This window comes from Podarcis erhardii (assembly GCF_964252035.2).
Source record: "Podarcis erhardii genome assembly, chromosome: 2".
NCBI classification, from domain to species: domain Eukaryota; kingdom Metazoa; phylum Chordata; class Lepidosauria; order Squamata; family Lacertidae; genus Podarcis; species Podarcis erhardii.
In genome coordinates, this window is record NC_138498.1 from 81,002,314 (window position 1) to 81,021,945 (window position 19,632).

General features: G+C 40.1%; 1 long non-coding RNA gene across 2 annotated transcripts in view; it reads left to right on the forward strand.

Annotated features, from left to right (window-relative positions):
• Positions 1-19,632, forward strand: part of LOC309334538 — a 31,217-nt gene that overhangs the window by 9,319 nt on the left and 2,266 nt on the right. The window contains exon 3 of one of the 2 annotated variants that reach the window (XR_014153148.1): positions 13,678-14,233. The exons of the other annotated variant lie outside the window; for it this stretch is intronic. This is a non-coding gene — a long non-coding RNA (uncharacterized lncRNA). Of the gene's footprint in view, positions 1-13,677; positions 14,234-19,632 lie in introns of those variants that run through there. 2 annotated transcript variants of the gene reach the window in all.

The following is a 19,632-nucleotide window of genomic DNA, read 5'->3' on the forward strand; positions in this document are numbered from 1 at the left end:
AAACTTGGCAGTTTTGTAACATTTCAACTCACATTCTACTTTAAACCCAGAATTCAAAATACAAAAATTATACTTAGCATATCTCATACAGAATCCAGTGGCATGTGTTGAGAGTAAAAAAGTCTCAATTTTAGAAAATGCTGAGGTTATTGTTCCTCGCTGATGTGGAGAAATGAGACTTGTGGCCTGTACAAGAACCAGAAATATCTTTTTCAAAAATGTTATTTAAATGAAATAAAGGGATTTACAGAATGTTTTAGTACACATCTTTACTTGGGTCAGTTACTTGAATTAGCCATTGAATGTTATGAAATTGTGAACGCCAATCTTCAGAGATAACAATAGTATTATTATAGTAATATATGTTAATTTATTATGAGATGAAAGAGATCTGAACTTCTGTTTTCTTCAAGAAATATTCAGTGTTGTCTGCCTAAGCTCACCTCAGTCTATGATTTCACCCCTACAGCATGTTAGGATAATTGTAGAGGTTAGGATAATTTATTTTGGTTGCAAGAAAGCAAATAGGAATACTTAGAATCATAGAATTGTGGAGTTGGAAGGGACACCAAGGGTCATCTAATCCAACCCCCTGCAATACAGGAATCTTAGCTAAAGCATCCAAGGCAGATGGCCATCCAGCTTCTGCTTAAAAACCTCCTGTGAAGGAGAGTCCACCACCTCCAGAGGGAGTCTGTTCCACTGTTGAGCAGCTCTTGCTGTCAGAAAGTTCTTCCTGGTGTTTAGTTGGAATTCTGATTTTAGATCAGACCAAAGCAGTCAGGAGGTTTAAGAGTATTTAAACTCTTTAGTAGCACTGCATTGGCTGTCTCATATCACACAACATTTCAAACCTGGAGGATTATAGGTTGTTTGCATGCTTACAAGGGATCTAGTTAGAAATATGTCTCATTAAAAGTAAGTCCCACTGAGTTCAACTGAGCTTGCTTGCATTTACCTTCTTTGCATCACTTTGCATATTGCAAAAAGTCCAGTTTGGGAGGTGGGAGGGGGTTTGTTGTGCAAGAGTGACAAAACACTTTTAATTGTGCAGCTTGAATTTGCCAGAATGTGACTGAATTCTACCTCAAAATAGCAACAGCCTGGAAGTGCTCTATGGCTGATCCTTGGCCTCCTGGCTTAAGCCCTGCAGTAACATCTACCACCTCTCCAGCAGCAGTTTTATTCTATAGTAGTACCTTAATCATGAAAACACACACTAAATGGTTGTCTCTCTAAATGTCATGTATAGCAGATCTCTTTTTTTGCCACCTAAAATATACAATTGCTAAGGAAAACTGAAGAGGAAATGTTTTGTTATTATATTATATTATACTACACACACACACATTGTTGAATGGCCTCCAAAATCAATACTGTATGTTGAAAAGCCTGATGTTTTCCCAAAGATGTTTGTAGAATAAAAATATAGCTTAACTTCCCTTGCCCTGCTCTTTCAAATAATTTGCCTTTTCAATGATACCAAATTTGAAGCTCCTCTCTCTCTCATATTCTATTTCCCCTTTTATGCAGGAAATGCCTTAAGGAATCAAACTTTTTGTTAGCTCCCTTAACCTGCATAAAATGATTGTGCTCAGAGGATGTGAACTTTACGTTTAAACTACAACTGCCTAACGAGCAAATAATTTGCATCAGTCACAGGATCTCTGCTGCTTGTTCCTGTGCCAGAAAGCCACGGTGATGAGATGAAGGAATTCTGTTGGTCTCTGTTACTATGAACAATATTTCCCCTGGCAATAAGGGCTACAGTGTGTATTGGATGTTGGGACACTGCATAGCTGTGGTTGCTTGATGTCACTGGAAAAGGGAGTGCAACATAATTATTTTTCATAATAAGCATCCACTCTGTAAAGTTGCAAATTGCTCCAAGTTAAATACAGTCAAGTTCTCTTAAGTCTGCCATACCTTGATCTATTGAGACATTATTTCTCCTGTATTCAAAAGTATGTTAAAACTGTAATTGTTTTTTAATGTATGACTAGCCCTGAGGTTGTACAAGCCCATTAATATGTCAGTGATATTATTGGGCATATTCCCAGAGGTGTGCTGAGCAACTGGTATCCTAGTTAAAGTCTAGCATAACACATGACTTAGGATCAAGTTTGTTGACTTTAGATTAAGGCTGTTAACCAATGGAAATTTGTTTAGTTGGCTAATAATCTGCTTTACAACTGATGATTTGATAATTTGTTAAAAAGGTTTGCATAGTACTGAAACTCCGAGAAAGGTTCCTTTTTGAGATACTAAAGGGGAATAGAAATGTAGGTTAAAAACAACAACAAACAAACCAGAAGCTTTGACTGACCAAGAAAAGGTAAGGTTTAATATTGTCCTTTTCATCCTTATTTGACAATAATTTCTACTGAATTAGTAGCTTACTCTCATGTAAATGCAATTAGCATTATGGAAAATACCATCACTTGTGAAGAAGTAATTCTGTTAAAACCAGGACAAGTATAAGTGGTCAGTGAATGAGCCCAATTTAAAGTTTCCTGCCAATCCTATTTGATTGGAATGAAGGCTATATCTATACAGCAGAGTGAGATGGCAGAATGGAAGGTGTTATTTCAGATGGCAGGTGGGAAATATTGTTACAGTCTTTAGTGTGATCAGTGAAACATTTCAGAGGTGCAACACCTACTGTGATGAAAGATGTCACCAGGCAATTACTGATCTTTTGTCATATTTGTGGGGTAATCAACATGATTAAGTCTTATCAATGCATGTAGGGGCTAATACCATAGAGTAAGCTGCCCTGCCAGTCTTAGCTCACCTTGGGAGGGACTAGGTAATCAAGCCTTTGTTCTTTTTTCAGTCAGCTGAAGAGTTCAATGTGTGAGAAGGTCTACATGGCTTTTATTGGATACTATATGTGGATGGCGCTGTGGGTTAAACCACAGAGCCTAGGACTTGCCAATCAGAAGGTCGGCGGTTCAAATCCCCACGACGGGATGAGCTCCCGTTGCTTGGTCCCAGCTCCTGCCAACCTAGTAGTTTGAAAGCACGTCAAAGTGCAAGTAGATAAATAGGTACCACTCCGGCGGGAAGGTAAACGGCGTTTCCGTGCGCTGCTCTGGTTCACCAGAAGCGGCTTAGTCATGCTGGCCACATGACCTGGAAGCTGTACGCCGGCTCCCTCGGCCAATAAAGCAAGATGAGCGCCGCAACCCCAGAGTTGGCCACGACTTGACCTAATGGTCAGGGGTCCCTTTACCTTATACCAATAATTTAAATGATTTGTTCCTATACCAATAATTTAGGAACCACTTTGTAACTAAGCCAAGTTTTACTGTCTGTGCAACCTTTGCTGCATGGAAAAGCACATGGATCTGACCTTTTGAGAGTTCCTAAGTAAACCATTTTTAACTCATCAAATGTGTGAAGGGCTCACTTTAAAGGGCACATATTTTAATGGTCTAACAGCCTAAATTTCCATGTTTTACTTTACTGCATGTTTTGTGATTTTTATACTGGTACTTCCTCAAAACTTGGATCTTGGTATCCAGGAATTCTATTTTATACCTATTTTTGTCCTGCACTAACAACATTTGAGTTTATTTACAGATATGCAGGTTGAGCATAGCTAGAGATGCAGTTTAAAGTATTTATGTTTTAAATACTTCAACAATCATCCTGAATCACTGTCCTGCATCAGTGAGGGATGGACCCCCTAGTGCTTGTTGCTTCTAGAACTCCCTCCCCCAAATTCACCTGATGTTCTCTCTGCATTTCTTTCCGTGTCTCTTTCTCTTTGCCTCAGCCTGTAGTTTTTATTCTTCCTTTTCACTCAGGCATTCAGATTACACCAACATGATGAGTTTTCCTATACAGAATATCCCAGAGTAGGATCACCTAAATATATTTGGATATTAATACTCCTCTATCCAGTTCAAGAATCTGGCCTGGTATTGCCTGATACACCAATCTACATTGATTTATAGAAATAAGATAGGAGACCTATAAATATATTTCTTCTTATTGCTTCACCATGTAAATATTTGCATCAAGTAGAAAACTTGCAGAACCTTTCTCTGCTCTGCTAGATTTCTTCTGGTAGAGAGCTTTTTACATCTAGGGAAACATTGAAAAATGGTATTCCCACCTAAATCTGTATTGGTACTTTTTACTCCATTATATTAAGATGTCAATGCCTCACCCCCGCAAATTTCCATGGGACTTACTTTCTACATATGCTTTGGATTGGGGATGTAAGCTATATAGCAGCTGTCAAGGAACCATTTGTTGTGAATTCTACAGATAGCTATATAATCAGTGCCATAATCCATGACATACTTAGAGACGTTTAAACTATTGATTTCAATGGGTTTAGGTGTGTTTAATTCTATCATGGATTGTTGTTCATATGTATTTTTTAATTTGAATTATTGTATGCCTCACCTTTCCTCCAAGAACATCTAAGGAACATATACTGGGCTGTATTTAGCTAAAAAACCTGCACAAGCGAAGCAACTTAGGCTTGTGCAATGGCACTTTCCACCCTCTCCTTCCCCCATATGTGCCCCACGCCATCCCCAAAACTTTCCCCCCAGAAGAAAAGGAGCAATTCAACACACCGCTGAGGAGATCACCCTCTCATTGCAGTCATTTCTGCTTGCCTGATGAGATGATCTCCCCTCTCCTCCTTCTGTACACTGATTTGGATGTTCTTCAAGCCAATTTGGGGGTGAGCATGGGAGTGCAGTGGGAGGATGGGAGGGAGAATCCACTGCAGCAGTGGACAGTGTCCTTGCACAGTGTTCTGCTAGGAGGACCACTGAGTTGAAAATGGCACAGATATATGGCACTCTTGAGGAAGGAGATGGGGGAAAGCCCTCTTGCACAAGTAGAAGTCGTTTCTTTGTGCAAAGTGTTACATGGTACTACATTGAACATAACTCATGGTTTGCCCCCAGCCACTCTTTATCTTTCAGAACTCTGTGAGGTAGTTCTAGTAAGAGATAGTGTTTGGTCCGGGGGACACCCAGGGAGCTTTATGACTAAGTGATGTTTTGAACCTGGCTCTTCCTGGGTCCTAGTCCAACACTCTTCTAACCACTCTGCCACACTGGCTATGTAGGTTTAAATTTAATAGTGTTCCCCTAAATACAGCCTTTAAGCAGGCGGTGGAATAAACACGAAACCAAATAGCAAACCCAACCTCTGATGCAACTTATATACCAGAGTGAAAATTGTTATGTGTGATGAAGTAGTCATTTCCTTTACATTTGATTATAACATGTATCGTCTGTGCGGCCGGCACAATACTTGTGGTGCTTTTAACTGCTTTCTTCCTTTAAAGTGGGCTGCATTTCATAAGTGATGTGATATCTGGTTGAAATTTTGCAAACATACCCAGCTTTTGAAATAAATAAATAAAACGTTTTTGGCTTTTCAGTACAGTTGGCTTACAATGTAGGGAATCGTCATTAAACTAAATTGTTATTTTTGAAGACAAGCCTAACCACATCTATTTCAAGGGCTCTGTATGGTGCCCTCTTGGATGAGAGAAAACCCAGGCTAGGCAAGAGGAGCTAGATAGTATGAAAAAATCCAGACAAGCCCATGCCTTTGAATTCTGTCCATACTTTGAACTTGATCCTGATCCTGATTTAAAAAAAAAAAAAAAATGCGCGGGGATTCAGTTTAATGAAATATGAATCACCTATTGTAATCCATGATGCACATGTAGTAGAGAAAGGGTTCCTGCTGTTATTTTACTGGCATCATTCCTGTGTTTCAACGGCAGCCTGAGAACATAAATTTAGCAGGTGAAATGTTTTCCTGGCATGGAGATAAATGGATGGTAAATTTCTATGTGTTGGCCCAGCGTTCAAGGCACAGGAGCGAAGCCAGCTGAAAAAAGAAGTGGCAACCCTCTGAGGCAATTTTGTTGTATTTTTAGTTGTAAAGAAGTATATGATTAACTTTGATAGAACTATTTCTAAGGCATCTTGCAAATAAAATTACAAAATAAAATTCATGAAAAAACCACAACAAAACCAGGACACAGCATATAAAGGCACATAATGAATTAAGAATGAAAACATCTGGGATAATAAAAGGGGATTTATCTGGTATCAAATACACACACACACACACCTCAGAGTTGGGGTCATAGCTGCTTTTCTGGGGGGAAATGGGGCTTCCCCCCCATTACTATTCACCTTTCCTCAGGTGGCAGGGCCACCTGGAAGAGGTCTCCTAAGATTGTAGTATACAGGCAGATTTCTTCAGGTGTGCAGGCCCAAAGTCATCTGGAGCTTAAAAGGCACCTATTATATATAACATGTCAGTTCCCATTGTGTCACCCTCTACTGTGACCAAGAAACAGAACCTACAGATGAAAGAGACAGGCTTCAGTCTCATTATTACTTGGTTCACCAAAAAAGATGGTAGCTATGCAAAACCTTTCACACAGTTTTAAAATGCTCTGAATGCCTTATAAATATATAACAGAGCCATATATGCATGTGCTACTGGATTCTAATCTAGTGAGAGTCCATCCATTGACTGGAGTTAAAACTGAATCATGCCTTATGATGTAAAGTAGCTAAAATAAATGCATTTCTGAACCCCCTATCATTTAGCAAGCCAAAATGTATCATATTCTCTTCTGCCCACAGAAGATTCCTCCAAAATTTCATTCTGTTTGAATCATATTCTGGAAAACTGTGGTTGGCCTTAGTATCTGACATGAGAAACATCCTCCTCCTCTTCTTCATTCTTTTTAGCAAATGGAAGAAAAAATATGGCCTGTGATTCCATAGAAAAACCTTAAAAGTGGGTAAAATGGCTGTGACCAGATATGCCCAGAGGCTGAACTTAGATTACAATATTTATTGCAAATATATTAGCAGAAAACCAGTGAATGCATTTCAGTTTAATAAAAAATATTAGCATAAATGAATCTTGAGAAAGGGGAAATATGCAAGGTACAAAATAACTGATTATATGGAAAAATTAACTAGCATATAAAATTTAACTACTGTAGAAGAAAATATTGACGCATTAAATACAATTATTACAAGCAAAACTTATGGCATATGAAGTTAGCAATTATTTCTACTTCAATTTGCCTCCCAGAACTTCCACCAGCTCAGACTAATTAAAGGCTTTGCTACATTACAATTATATAGCAGCCTATCCTAAATATTAAGAAAAGAGAAAAATATATAGCTACCTATCCAAAGAGAAATTCAAAGGTACAGGGGTTTCTGGGCTCATGTGAAAGCTGAGAGGTGAATTTAGGATCCAAAGATTAGGATCCAGAAGAATCCAGAGGAAAATGGAAAGGTAAAACAAATAAAATGAAATCCTGATTCTGAATAGGTAAAGATACAAAACAAAGACTATTACACGCACACACACTGCAAAAGCTCAGTTTGTTGAAAATTGTTCATGAGCTAAAGTTGCATCCCCAAAGGAGTAGTTCAGAGAAAAATGGCCACAAACTACTTCAAACTTGAACAGGCACAAGGCAAAAAGGCTTGTCTGAAAGACCCCAGAACAGGCAAACATCTGTTTAGCAAACTGGGAGGCAAGCAAGAAAATAAAATTTAAAAATCAAGCACAGAAAAAGTGGTCTTAGCAAAGCACAGACTTTTTTTGAATCCTTCCACTTCTCCACATTTTCCTGCCCTCTAATTCACTTTTTTCCTCTCTAACTAAAATTCATTTATGGATTTGTAAATGAAAAGACAGGGTACAGAGACCTGCCTAAACGGGTGGGATAGCTCACTTGGTAGAGCTTGAGACTTAATCTCAGGGTCCCCACATTGGGCAAATGATTCCTGCAGGTCATTGGAATAGATGATCTTCATGGTCCCTTCTAACTGTGATTCTGAGACATAACTTCTCTGGTATGTCACTACAGTCTCATAAAACCTGAAAGAAACTTCAGCAGACAAAACACATCTTGTGTCTGATTTATCCCTAGTCGGCAGGGTTTTTTCTTTCTTTCTGCAGAAATGTAACAACGGTAGTTTGAACGATGCTCAGTTCAATCACTGTAAAATTGACACGGCAGCAGTGTGGGATCATCTTCCGAACACAGCTCCATCTCTGGGCGCTCCAAGCCCAAGGACTACTTTCAAAGCAAATTGCAATCATGAGGAAGAGTCACTCCAATGGAATCTGCAGTTTGTAGATTTCCATCTGAGATGCAATTTAATCATTAGGGAAAGTTTCTGCAAAGCCAGCCCAGCATGCCTTCCTAGAAGGAAGTTGACCCCAATTTTGTAAGCGGGTGTTTATGAAGTCAAAGGTGCTCTCTTAAATAGACTCTAAAGCTGGCCCGGCAGCAGAATGCCCAATCTGGCACACACAGGAGAAATTATCCACGATTAAAGAGTTTCTGATTAATATGGCTTATGTGCCAAAACTGCACATGCGGCGTATGATCTCAATTAGACTGAAACCTTATTCTTCAAGGCTGAGCTCCAGATCCTCCATTCTGTAATTTCTTCTTTGTTTAGCTTGGACATTTTTTGACAGGGTTTTTCCCCCTTCCCTTTTTTTAAGTAGATAAAAAACAACAACCCTCGTTATAAATTATACCTCTGTGTAAATGTCTTTCTTATGGTGCCTTTACTATTTTAATCTTTTATCCCTGAAGGTTGTGTGAAGTAAGGGGGCTGTTGTGCATTCATCTAAAAAACAACTGCCATTTAGTTTTGCTAATGGAGCTTTAACAGTTTTCAGGAAAGAATGAGTCCCCGTGTGCAAGTTTTCAGTAAGGGGGGAAAAAGAGAGAAAAAGGTAACTGTTGCCAAAGAAAACTGCTTGAAGGTGGAAAGGAATAAGTATATAATCACACCACTGTCATTACCTCTGATATTAAGAAAGTAGGAAATGTCAAAGGCCTGTAATAAAAATAAGTCCAGATTTAATGAGTCCGCTGGAGAGGAATTATCAACATTAATCATTTAGGCTAGTGTATTAAGACAGTTGGCAACAACAGAATAACCTTTTCCATCCTGTGTTTATATACAGCAGTTGCTCTGGGCTTCTTTTGAAGACCTTTTCTCTTACCATGAATCCTAGAATAACCACTTCTTCTGAAAAAGTACTGTCACATTGTGAGCACGTTTGCAAGCTGACATGTGAAATTCACATTCCCTTTGTAGCCCTGTATACAGTATCTTGTGCTGAACAAAATCAGAATCATGCTCTTTGTGATTATCAAATGTCATGCCGCACGGGCACAGGAACTCTGAGGCTGCAATCCAGTACACAGAAGAGCAAGCCCTGTTGGAGTGGGCATTATTTACTCCCAAGCAGATACAGATAGGACTGCGCTGGAAATAATAATTTTACATTGTTTGAAATCTTGGACTCCGGCATCTACGTTTTTGCTGAAAACTCAGTTAATTAAGGCACCCTTCCTTCCTATATAAAAGTGTTGCTTGCTATTTGCTATTCAGGCTCCGAAATTCTTTCTAGATTTGTTGCTAAGGCTTCAGAGAGCTCCGTACAATGAAAAGTGAGCTCTGAATATACAGAGATCCAGCAGAGGGAGCTAAAAAGTTAACTTGCTGGCAGGCAAATTAAAGTAAGGGGTTTTTCTAGATGCATTAATTAATTGATTAAGGGATGTGGCTACAAATAAAAGGTAGATTCTTAGCAGCCTTTAATTTGTGGATCAGAGGCAGGGAACGTACTGTTTTAAAGGTAAAGGTAAAGGTAAAGGTACCCCTGCCCGTACGGGCCAGTCTTGCCAGACTCTAGGGTTGTGTGCTCATCTCACTCTAGAGGCCGGGAGCCAGCGCTGTCCGCAGACACTTCCGGGTCACGTGGGCAGCGTGACGAAGCTGCATCTGGCGAGCCAGCGCAGCACACGGAACGCCGTTTACCTTCCCGCTAGTAAGCGGTCCCTATTTATCTACTTGCACCCGGAGGTGCTTTCAAACTGCTAGGTTGGCAGGCACTGGGACCGAACGATGGGAGCGCACCCCGCCGCGGGGATTCGAACCACCGACCATGCGATCAGCAAGTCCTAGACGCTGAGGTTTTATCCACAGCACCACCCACGTCCCTAACGTACTGTTTTAGATTGACTTAACTGGAGCTTATTTACTCTCAAGTAAATATGCATATAATCCCAACCTAAGCATCTGATTGGATTAACATTGTTCTATTATTTACATACATTTCACTATATACCCACACCCACACACTTTGTTATATCATTTAAACAAGTTTTTCTTCATAATAAAAACATTATGAAAAAAGTCTTCAGCAAAATAAAACCAGTTCTACAGAAGGTGTGCTAGAAGGGGAAAAAATTGATATTGATTTTTATATATTTGTATTAATGTAGCATTTTTATATGTAATTGTATTTTTGTAATATTTTTGTCCATTGTTGCTTTTCTTATCTGTATACCACTTAAGAGATACAGTGGTACCTCGGATTAAGTACTTAATTCGTTCTGGAGGTCCGTTCTTAACCTGAAACTGTTCTTAACCTGAAGACCACTTTAGCAAATGGGGCCTCCTGCTGCTGCCGTGCCGCCGGAACCCGATTTCTGTTCTTATCCTGAAGCAAAATTCTTAACCTGAAGCACTATTTCTGGGTTAGCGGAGTTTGTAACCTAAAGCGTATGTAACCTGAAGCGTATATAACCCGAGGTACCACTGTATTTTAAATATATTAAGCGGTATAGAAATGAAAGAATCGATCAAAATAACCAATAAATCATATTTTAAAGTCAACTGTTTCCCCTACCTGGTATAAGCTCTAGAATGGGAAACACTTGTATCTGGTGATTGGTACCAGTAACCAAAGTCTGTAGAACTGATGTCTATAAAACCGAAAAGTAATATTTCTCCCCCCCAAAAAATTATGATTGGTGTCCCTGGACACCTTTAGGGGGACAACTTTGTTCTCCAGCTCACTTAAATTTTGCACCCTGTGTATAAGCCTAAGTTATTAAATAACAAAATAGATTCTGCCATTTCCCCCCAGAATGACTGCGTCTTATCTTACCTCAGCTGTAATCCTAAAGTTCACCGCGTACATAGGCTCATGCTGGATTCAAGTAAGATAGATGCCTTCCTAAATTGTAACAATAATAACTCGAGTATCTTCTGCCCATGTTTTGTAGATACTTCCTGTTAAATTAAATCCATATGTAAGGCTGGCCTGCTAAACAGACTGAATCCTTTGTGAATTGCTTTGCTGAGCCCCTATTCCCATGTCAACATTAACAACCTTAAATGTAAGACAGAGTCCAAATAAAACACGTTAAGTTCAACGATAACATCATTGTTATAATCGTGGTCATTGACTGGGGAGGACATTCTAAATAACACTTAAGCTCTGCTGGAATCATGTTGTTAATGGAGTCAATTAAAAGAAGACTCAGGTTACTCATTTTAACTGCAAATGTTACAGTCTGGTCACAATATTCTTTAGACAGATTCTTTTGGCAGGTCGGTGGCCATGCTCAGTAGTTATGGTGCTTAAGTTTTAAAAAGAATAGGCTCCGTTTCTGGCATGCAGTCTCTGTAAAATATATTTAATTCTGAGCACTGTTTCAGCCTATTAATAGCAGGACAGCAAATGAGTCAATCTGCTGAAGTTAACCATCTAACTAGGGCAGGCATTCAACAGGTAGATCACTGGTAGATCATTGGCTCCCCCCAAAGAAGCTGAACAACAACTGTGGCTCCCCTAAAAAAAAGCTCAACAACTTTGACCTGAACCCCCAGGGGGGTAGATCACTGCCAGTTTTTAACTCTGTGAGTAGATCGCAGTCTCTTGGGAGTTGGCCACCCCTGAACTAGGACATCTCCACCACCATATGCTCACCCACCTCCCATCTGGGTGACCATCACAAAAGGACCCAAGGGAGCCCAATCAGCTCCTCCACTGTATGCACCCTGTCTCTTACACAGGGCATCCCTTATCCACATAATGACCAACAGAGGGAAGTGCCTCCAACTCTGTGAAATGATTCCTCAAAGGGGCAGCTCCCCTCTTCTGCTAGGGTTGCCCCATCGCCATCTGGAGCAATCTGGGGTCTGAGCTGTTCTCATCTTTGCCTCTTTCCCATCCTGCAGCCTTCCTCACCTCCTCACTTTTGCAGTTCTTCCTCTCAGTGGAGCTTATGGTGGGTTCCTCTTTATGCTCCAAGAACTGGAACCAACGTGGGGCAACCTCAGCACTGGAAGCTGACTTCTTGGCACCTTGGAGCTCCAACAGCAGTGCTTGACTCTATGCAGTTCCAGCTGGGCCACCCTCTCAGTCTGTCCATTATGCTGTTTGTTATTCTTAGACCAGACCCTACCTGCTTCTTATATCGGAACGTACATTTTAAAAAAAACTTGATTATGTTTGGTTCTCCCCCCCATCATTATGGGAATCATGTTCTTCTGTGGTTAATTTATTACATTGCACATACTTAGGGTAGAAGAAAAGGGTGACCCACCTAGTTATCTAGTGTAACAGCTTTGAATCAGGTGAGATAGTTCTGAAATAATTCATTCTACAGCTACCTAAGAGGCATGTTTCATGTTTAGAAATTTACTCATGCTGGAAGTCAGAAGTAACTGTGATTAACAGACATTTTCACATGACCAGCTTTGGGCTGAAAAACTCCTCACCACCAGGGGATTATCCCACCCTGAATATCCACATGGGGAAATGTTCTTGTGAACACATCCTCCCTCCTGCCAGTATTGTGGTAAAGTCACAGTGTCTTGAAACACATTGTCTTTCTTAGGGCTGCCATACATCTGGAATCTCCCAGATATATCTGGGATTCATCTGTCGAAAATAGCTTCTGGGCAGAATTTCCAAAAATCGGCTAAAATCTCCAGGAAAACCCGGGCATATGGCAACCCAAATCTGAAGTATTGATTGTTTGGCAAACCTCCTAAAATAGCTCAATAACTTCGATTTCTTAGTTACAAGTAGGTAGCCATGTTGAAGAAGTGTGTCTGAAGTGTATCTGAAGAAGTGTGCATGCACACAAAAGCTAATACCAATAACAAACTTGGTTGGTCTCTAAGGTGCTACTGGAAGGAATTTCTTTATTTTGTTTTGATTTTTAAAATCAACAAACTTGCCAAAAAAAAAAAAAGCTTGTGTCCGGATTTTCACTTTTTGAAATATGGCAACCTTAAGTTATGGAAACTAGCTTTTAGTTAGAGCAATACTGTTAGAAGGATCTAACTCAAGGTTACTGAATTGAGCATTTAATAGGACAGACAACATCTGTGGAGAACAATATTAAATATTCCTTCCTGTATGATTCAGCATTTGCCTATTTCGGATATAGAATTCAGGACTTAAGTAGATCAGATTGTAGGAAGAGGAAGTCATTATTCTGTTCCTTTTAAGGCCCTCTAAGGCCACACGTCTATTGCATGGAAGTTACACCGGTGTGGTATAATAGAGTGTTGAACTATGATTGGGGAGGCCAGGTTTTAAATCCCCACTCAGTTATGAAGCTCACTGGCTTACACTTGGGCCAGTTGCCATCTCTCAGCTTAACTTACCTTACAGGTTGTTGTGAGGATGAAATGGAGAGGAGGAGAACAATGTACACCTCCCTTGAGGTTCTTGGGAGAGAGAAGGTGGTATATAAATGTAATAAATAAAATGAAAATGGCATCTGTTTCCATTCATGGATTGTCCTCATGCTATTTACAGGATTGCAAAGAAAGATCAGTGATGGCATAGAGAAGATGACCCAGTGCATATTGAGTTCGAACACATGATTTATGTCCTAATTGTGCAAGATGCCATGGGGAGCAATTTAAAGCAGTGTTCATGCTCTCGTTGTATAAGGTCCACACCTCCTTCCACTTTACTAAACAAAACAGTCCAGACAAAATATTCTCTACCAGCTGCAACCTCTTGGATATGCTCACAGATAGGGCTGCCTTTACTCTCTAGGCCTCCTATTACCACTCTTAATGCCACTCTCAAAGTCAGCACAGCAATTACTATGCAGTTTAACTTACAAGTCATTATAGTGTTTAGCCATCATACCATTACAGTGTTTCACTACAATCAACAAGGTAATTAGGCTTACACTGAGTAATTGTAATGTAATTATCGTGCCACCTAATACTTCCAGGCATCAGGTTGCACTTCTATTTTATGCCGGAGAAAAAACAATGTTTAAATAGTAAATCTGTGTGTTTATGGAACATATATATTTTACTGGTGAGATTCCACAGCAATTAGATTGGCAGAAATTTCTGAGAACGGCAACCCTCCAAACCCTGAGCAAGATCTTATCAAATTAGGTTCTTTGCATAAGTGGAATGAAATATTTAATGGCTAATAGCTATACTTACATCTGGTACAGAAAGTGGTTTTTAGCTATTTTGGGGTTTCTGTGTTATTTGGGACTCAACTGAAGAACTGTTGTTGCTAATGATTTTTCGTCTAGCTTGATTGTTATGTATACCATCCTGGATTTTCAAGGAGGGCTTTGATGTCATTTTTTTTTGTGAAATTTGATTTTATAGACAGTCTGAAATTTAGGTTGAATGTATACTAAGTTATCTATTTTTATTTACTTAACAGAATTTGTGTAACACTTAATTGTAAAAATCTCTAAACAGTTTACATAAAATATACATTAAAACCAGAGGTTAAATATATACATTGGAAAATAAAAACTACATATTAAAACATATGTAAATTGTACACATTTGACTATGTTTGCATAAAGAAAAAGTTCACAGCAGGTGCCTTCCTCATGTCAATGCGTTACTGATTGAATTGGTGAAGTGCAGTAGCAAATTAATTCTTTTTATTATTCAAAGCAATAAGGTCACAACCCCTCCCATTATGTGTGCAGCACCCATAGGTAAGGGATCTCCACAGAACACACAGCCATGACTCCCCCACATGTCCAATCCCTAGGCTGGTATAGAACAAGCTTCCTCAACCTTGGCCTTCCAGATGTTTTGAGACTACAATTCCCATCATCCCTGACCACTGGTCCTGCTAGCTAGGGATCATGTGAGTTGTAGGCCATAAACATCTGGAGGGCAGAAGTTGAGGAAGCCTGGTTCAGGGAAGTTTTTAGCGTGTGATATTTTACTGTATTTTTGCTTTCTATGGAAGCCGCCCAGAGTGGCTGGGGAGGCCCAGTCAGATGGGCGGGGTATAAATAATAAATTATTATTATTATTATTATTATTATTATTATTATTATTATATCCACACCAAGCCATGGCTGAGCTGGTTATGCTAATGAATCTCTAGCTGAGCCATGGTGAGGGCTTTTGCTGGCATAGCCAATTGTACCTGGAATAGGCTGACTGAGCCAGAGATCCACTGAATCCTAATTTGCTCATCCAAGCAGACCTTGGGTTTGAGTCTGTGGCTAAGAGCAGTTGGGACATGGAATGTTAGGTTGGTGGTTGAGGGAGCAGGGAGAACAGAAAATGGATGACCGGGGAATAGAGGAAATAGACCTGGTCAAGCCCTTAACAGCTTGTAGTGAATGTGCTGATACGCAAGTTGTTCTTTTTTTAAAAAAATAAAATAAAATAAAATAAAATAAAATAAAATAAAATAAAATAAAATAAAATAAAATAAAATAAAATAAAATAAAATAAAATAAAATAAAATAAAATAAAATAAAATAAATACTGTAGTTCATTAAGATAAAAAATGGGACTGGTCAATGGGGAGCATTCTTTCCTATAATGAAAAGTTAAAAATAAACCTGCTGACCTGCTTGACAATGTGTCTGTTGAAAAGCATTTCCTACTTAATGTACATGTTATGAAAAGTAGCTGGCTACACAGGTTCTACGAGCCCAGATTTGTATGCCCTGTGTAGTTGTAGTATTTTATAGACATACAAGATTCTTAAAGCAAATAATTAGTATGAGAGCTAAAACTGGCCTCAGGGAAATGTTAATGAGATCCTTCAGATGAGCAAAGAGAGTTTCTGATATATATCTTTATCATTTTCTGTATCTGAAATGAATTCAAAAGTAGCTCCCGTAAATTTGTAAGATATACCTAGAAGTTAGAAACTTTGTTTCCTTGTCAATCTTATTTTTAACTTTCTTGTTTTTCTGCTGTACAAGGATCACTAGACCCTGGAGACTAACAAATTTTACATGATTAACTTAACATGATTTTACACAAATAATTTTGGTCAGGAACCCTGGGCTTCATCACATAAGGGCCATACATCGTAGAAGGTATTTAATTACAGCATTTATTTCATTAGCCCCATGCTGCCTTTAAAAAAATGTTGCTTTAAATGAAGCCTCTTTGACTTCCATTTTATCAAATATGCACAATATATTTAACTTAGAGGATAATCACATGGTTCCTCAGAGGGCATCCCAAAGACCATAGAGTGGGTGTCAGAGGGCAAGCTGTTTCAATCCTGGCAAGACAGAGGCCCTGAGGGCAAGCAGTTCCTGTGTCTGAGAAATTGGCCAATTGCCTGTCCTGGATTGAGTTGCTGTCCCCTTGAAAGGAGCAGGTTCACAGCTGGTGGTTGTTTCTGGATCCAACTCTGTTACTGGAGGCACAGGTAGCCTCAGTGGTTAGAAGTGACTTTGACCAGTTCATCAACAATGGTCATTCCTGGACTGGGAAAGTAGTTTCATGCATTGGTTACTTCAAGCAGTGGCGTAGCAAGGTCAGGTGCTGCCCGGTGTGGAAAATTTCTCGTCACTCCCCCCCCTCCCCGAATTGAATTTTATTTTTTTGCCTGCAAAAATGGTTTGACTTTATTTCATTTTTGGGGAGGGGGGAACCAGAGTTGTTGAGCTTTTGTTGGGGATCCAAAATGGCTGAGCTTTTTTTGTTTTTTTGTGCAGCCAGAGTTGCCTGCTGCCCTACAGCTGAGGGGGAGCTGGCAGGCGGACTGTTTTGGCAGCTGGAAGCCTGCGCGCGTCAAGGCAACAGTGTCTGTCACAAATGTTGAGGGCTGCACAACATTTTGTCACTCCCCTTGGAGGTGACGCCCAGGGAGGACCACACCCACCTTGCTCCACTGCTGACTTCAAGTAGTTCATGCGTTCAGAAGCATAGCACGAGCAGGGCTGGAATGGCCGTCACCTTCGGTGCAGTTTTTTGAGGGGGTGCATTCCTTAAGATGCCATGCCAGCCCCCCACGTCATGGCGCATGCGAGCCCTGGAGCACCTGCCCTAGGCGCCAGCAAGAAATGCTCCGCCGCTGCCTGCGTTGATAACTTCAAGACAGGATTACTGCAATACATTCTACGTGGGGCTTCCCTCGCACTCGATCCAGAAGCTGCAGTTGGTGCAGATTGCTGCAGCACAATTGCTGACAGGAGTGAGGCCTTGTCAGCATATAACACCTGAGCTCAGAGATCCGCACTGATTGCTGATCTACTCCTGAGCCAAGTTCAAAGTGTTACAATTAGTATATAAAGACCATAACAAACTTGGAACCAGTTGACGTGCAAGATCACCTTGTGCCAAATGTGCCAACTCGACTGCTTCCATCTGCATAACTGGCACTTTTACAGGGGCCACATAATACCTGCACCACATCTGTAAGAACTCGATCGTTCAGTGTGGCAACACCGACACTTCGGAACTCTCTGCATTGATAACAGATAGGTGCCTTTACTGTATTCTTTACGTCACTTTGTGAAGACTTTCTTATTTAGAAAAACATACCCAGATGTTTAGAAAGTAATAGGAATGTTAGTCTATTTGTTTTAGTCTATTCTGTGGCGGTTTTATCTTTCTTTGTAGTTTAAGTTGTAAATTTCTAAGGGATGATTTTATTGTTTTATCCTTCTGTAAACCACTTTGAGTTTTTTCTTACAATAAAGCGGTGTATAAGCTTTACGTTGTTGCAAGGGCTGAAAGAGACATTCTGGGAAGCAACTGGGAGCTGAAGGATTCTAAGTCTTGTGGTTCTCTGTCACCCTCCCAAATGGGAAGGAAATTTCAACACCTTTCTCACCTCTCCCTCCCTTTCCCCTCCCATTGTCTCCAATTATTACCTTTGGGTTTGCTGCTGTGGGAACTTTTTTTTTTGGCTGGAGAGCTGGGGGAAATGTTTTAGATAAATAAACATTCTCCTCCTGACTATAAACATTAGATTATAGAATTTTTTATCTTTGTTGCTAGAAGCAATCCGGAGCTAGTGACATCTCTGCATGGCAAAATAAGCATCCTGCATGAGGATTATAAACTGCATTGCATAAGCTACAAAATGCACAGCTAGTACACCCACACATGTACTAGTGTTGCACATTTTCATTGCCTGGGTCCCTAGGCAAGATGCCCTCCCACAAAACACACATGCTTGATTTACAATTAGTTCAAATGCTTAAAAGTTGGTTTAAACTTTTTGGAAGAATGTAAGTCTTTATTTATGTAAGTCTGTATTTTAGAGGTGCAGCCTGGCCATACATGAAGGTCACTTCTGGGGGTCTCTTGTACAAGTAATAATAATAATAATTTATTTATACCCACCCATCTGGTTTCCCCAGCCACTCTGGGTGGCTACCAAAATCAGATACAGTGGTACCTCAGGTTACATACGCTTCAGGTTACATACGCTTCAGGTTAGAGACTCTGCTAACCCAGAAATAGTGCTTCAGGTATAGAACTTTGCTTCAGGATGAGAACAGAAATCATGCTCCGGCGGCGCAGCAGCAGCGGGAGGCCCCATTAGCTAAAGTGCTGCTTCAGGTTAAGAACAGTTTTAGGTTAAGAACAGACCTCCGGAACGAATTAAGTACTTAACCCGAGGTACCACTGTAGTTGTTTATTTCCTTGACATCTGATGGGTGGGTGTTCCACAGGGCAGGCGCCACTACCAAGAAGGCCCTCTGCCTGGTTCCCTGTAACCTCACTTCTCACAGTGAGGGAACGGCTAGAAGGCCCTCGGAGCTGGACCTCAGTGTCCAGGCAGAACGATGGGGATGGAGATGCTCCTTCAGGTATATCCTGTTGAATAAGTCACAGTGGATGGCAAGTGTGAAGAGAGCCTTCTTAGTGGTAGTCTCCACTTATGGAATGTTCTTCTCAGAGAATCAGGAAATTCCATCTATTCATTATATGAAAATGTACTTGTGGCACTGGTTTTTTTAAAAAAAGAATTCTTGAATTATGTTAGAGATCACAGCGTACATGGAGACATGTTGGACTCCAGCCACTTATGTTTTATAGAGCTATTCCATCGCCTAGAAGCCGATATGGGGCTGGTTAGCTGTGGGCTCCCTTATCATTTAATCTAGTTGCCATATAGCAGAGGCAAGTTTGGACACTCAATAAATCCCATGTAGTTCAGAGATTGTTTCTATAAAAAACAAAAACAAACCCATGACAATGAAAACCCAGTGACTTTCCAGCTTGATACTTCTTCAAAAATACTACTCTCTTAAGGGGAGGTTAGAATTGTTTTGAGCAAAGTCCAAGCAATAATTTAACAACTTTTATGCACACAAACACTCGTCTGAAAGACACAAATCATAGAAACCTGATGTTGAAGTCGTTTTTAAATGCTACTAACCTAGAGCTGGGAGATGAAAAACATGTGGCAGACCTTTCTAGCAAGAGTTCATAGAAAAGAGGGAGGCAGGGAGGACGGGAGAGGATGTTTGCATCTGTATAGGAGGGCCTAAAAATACTCTGC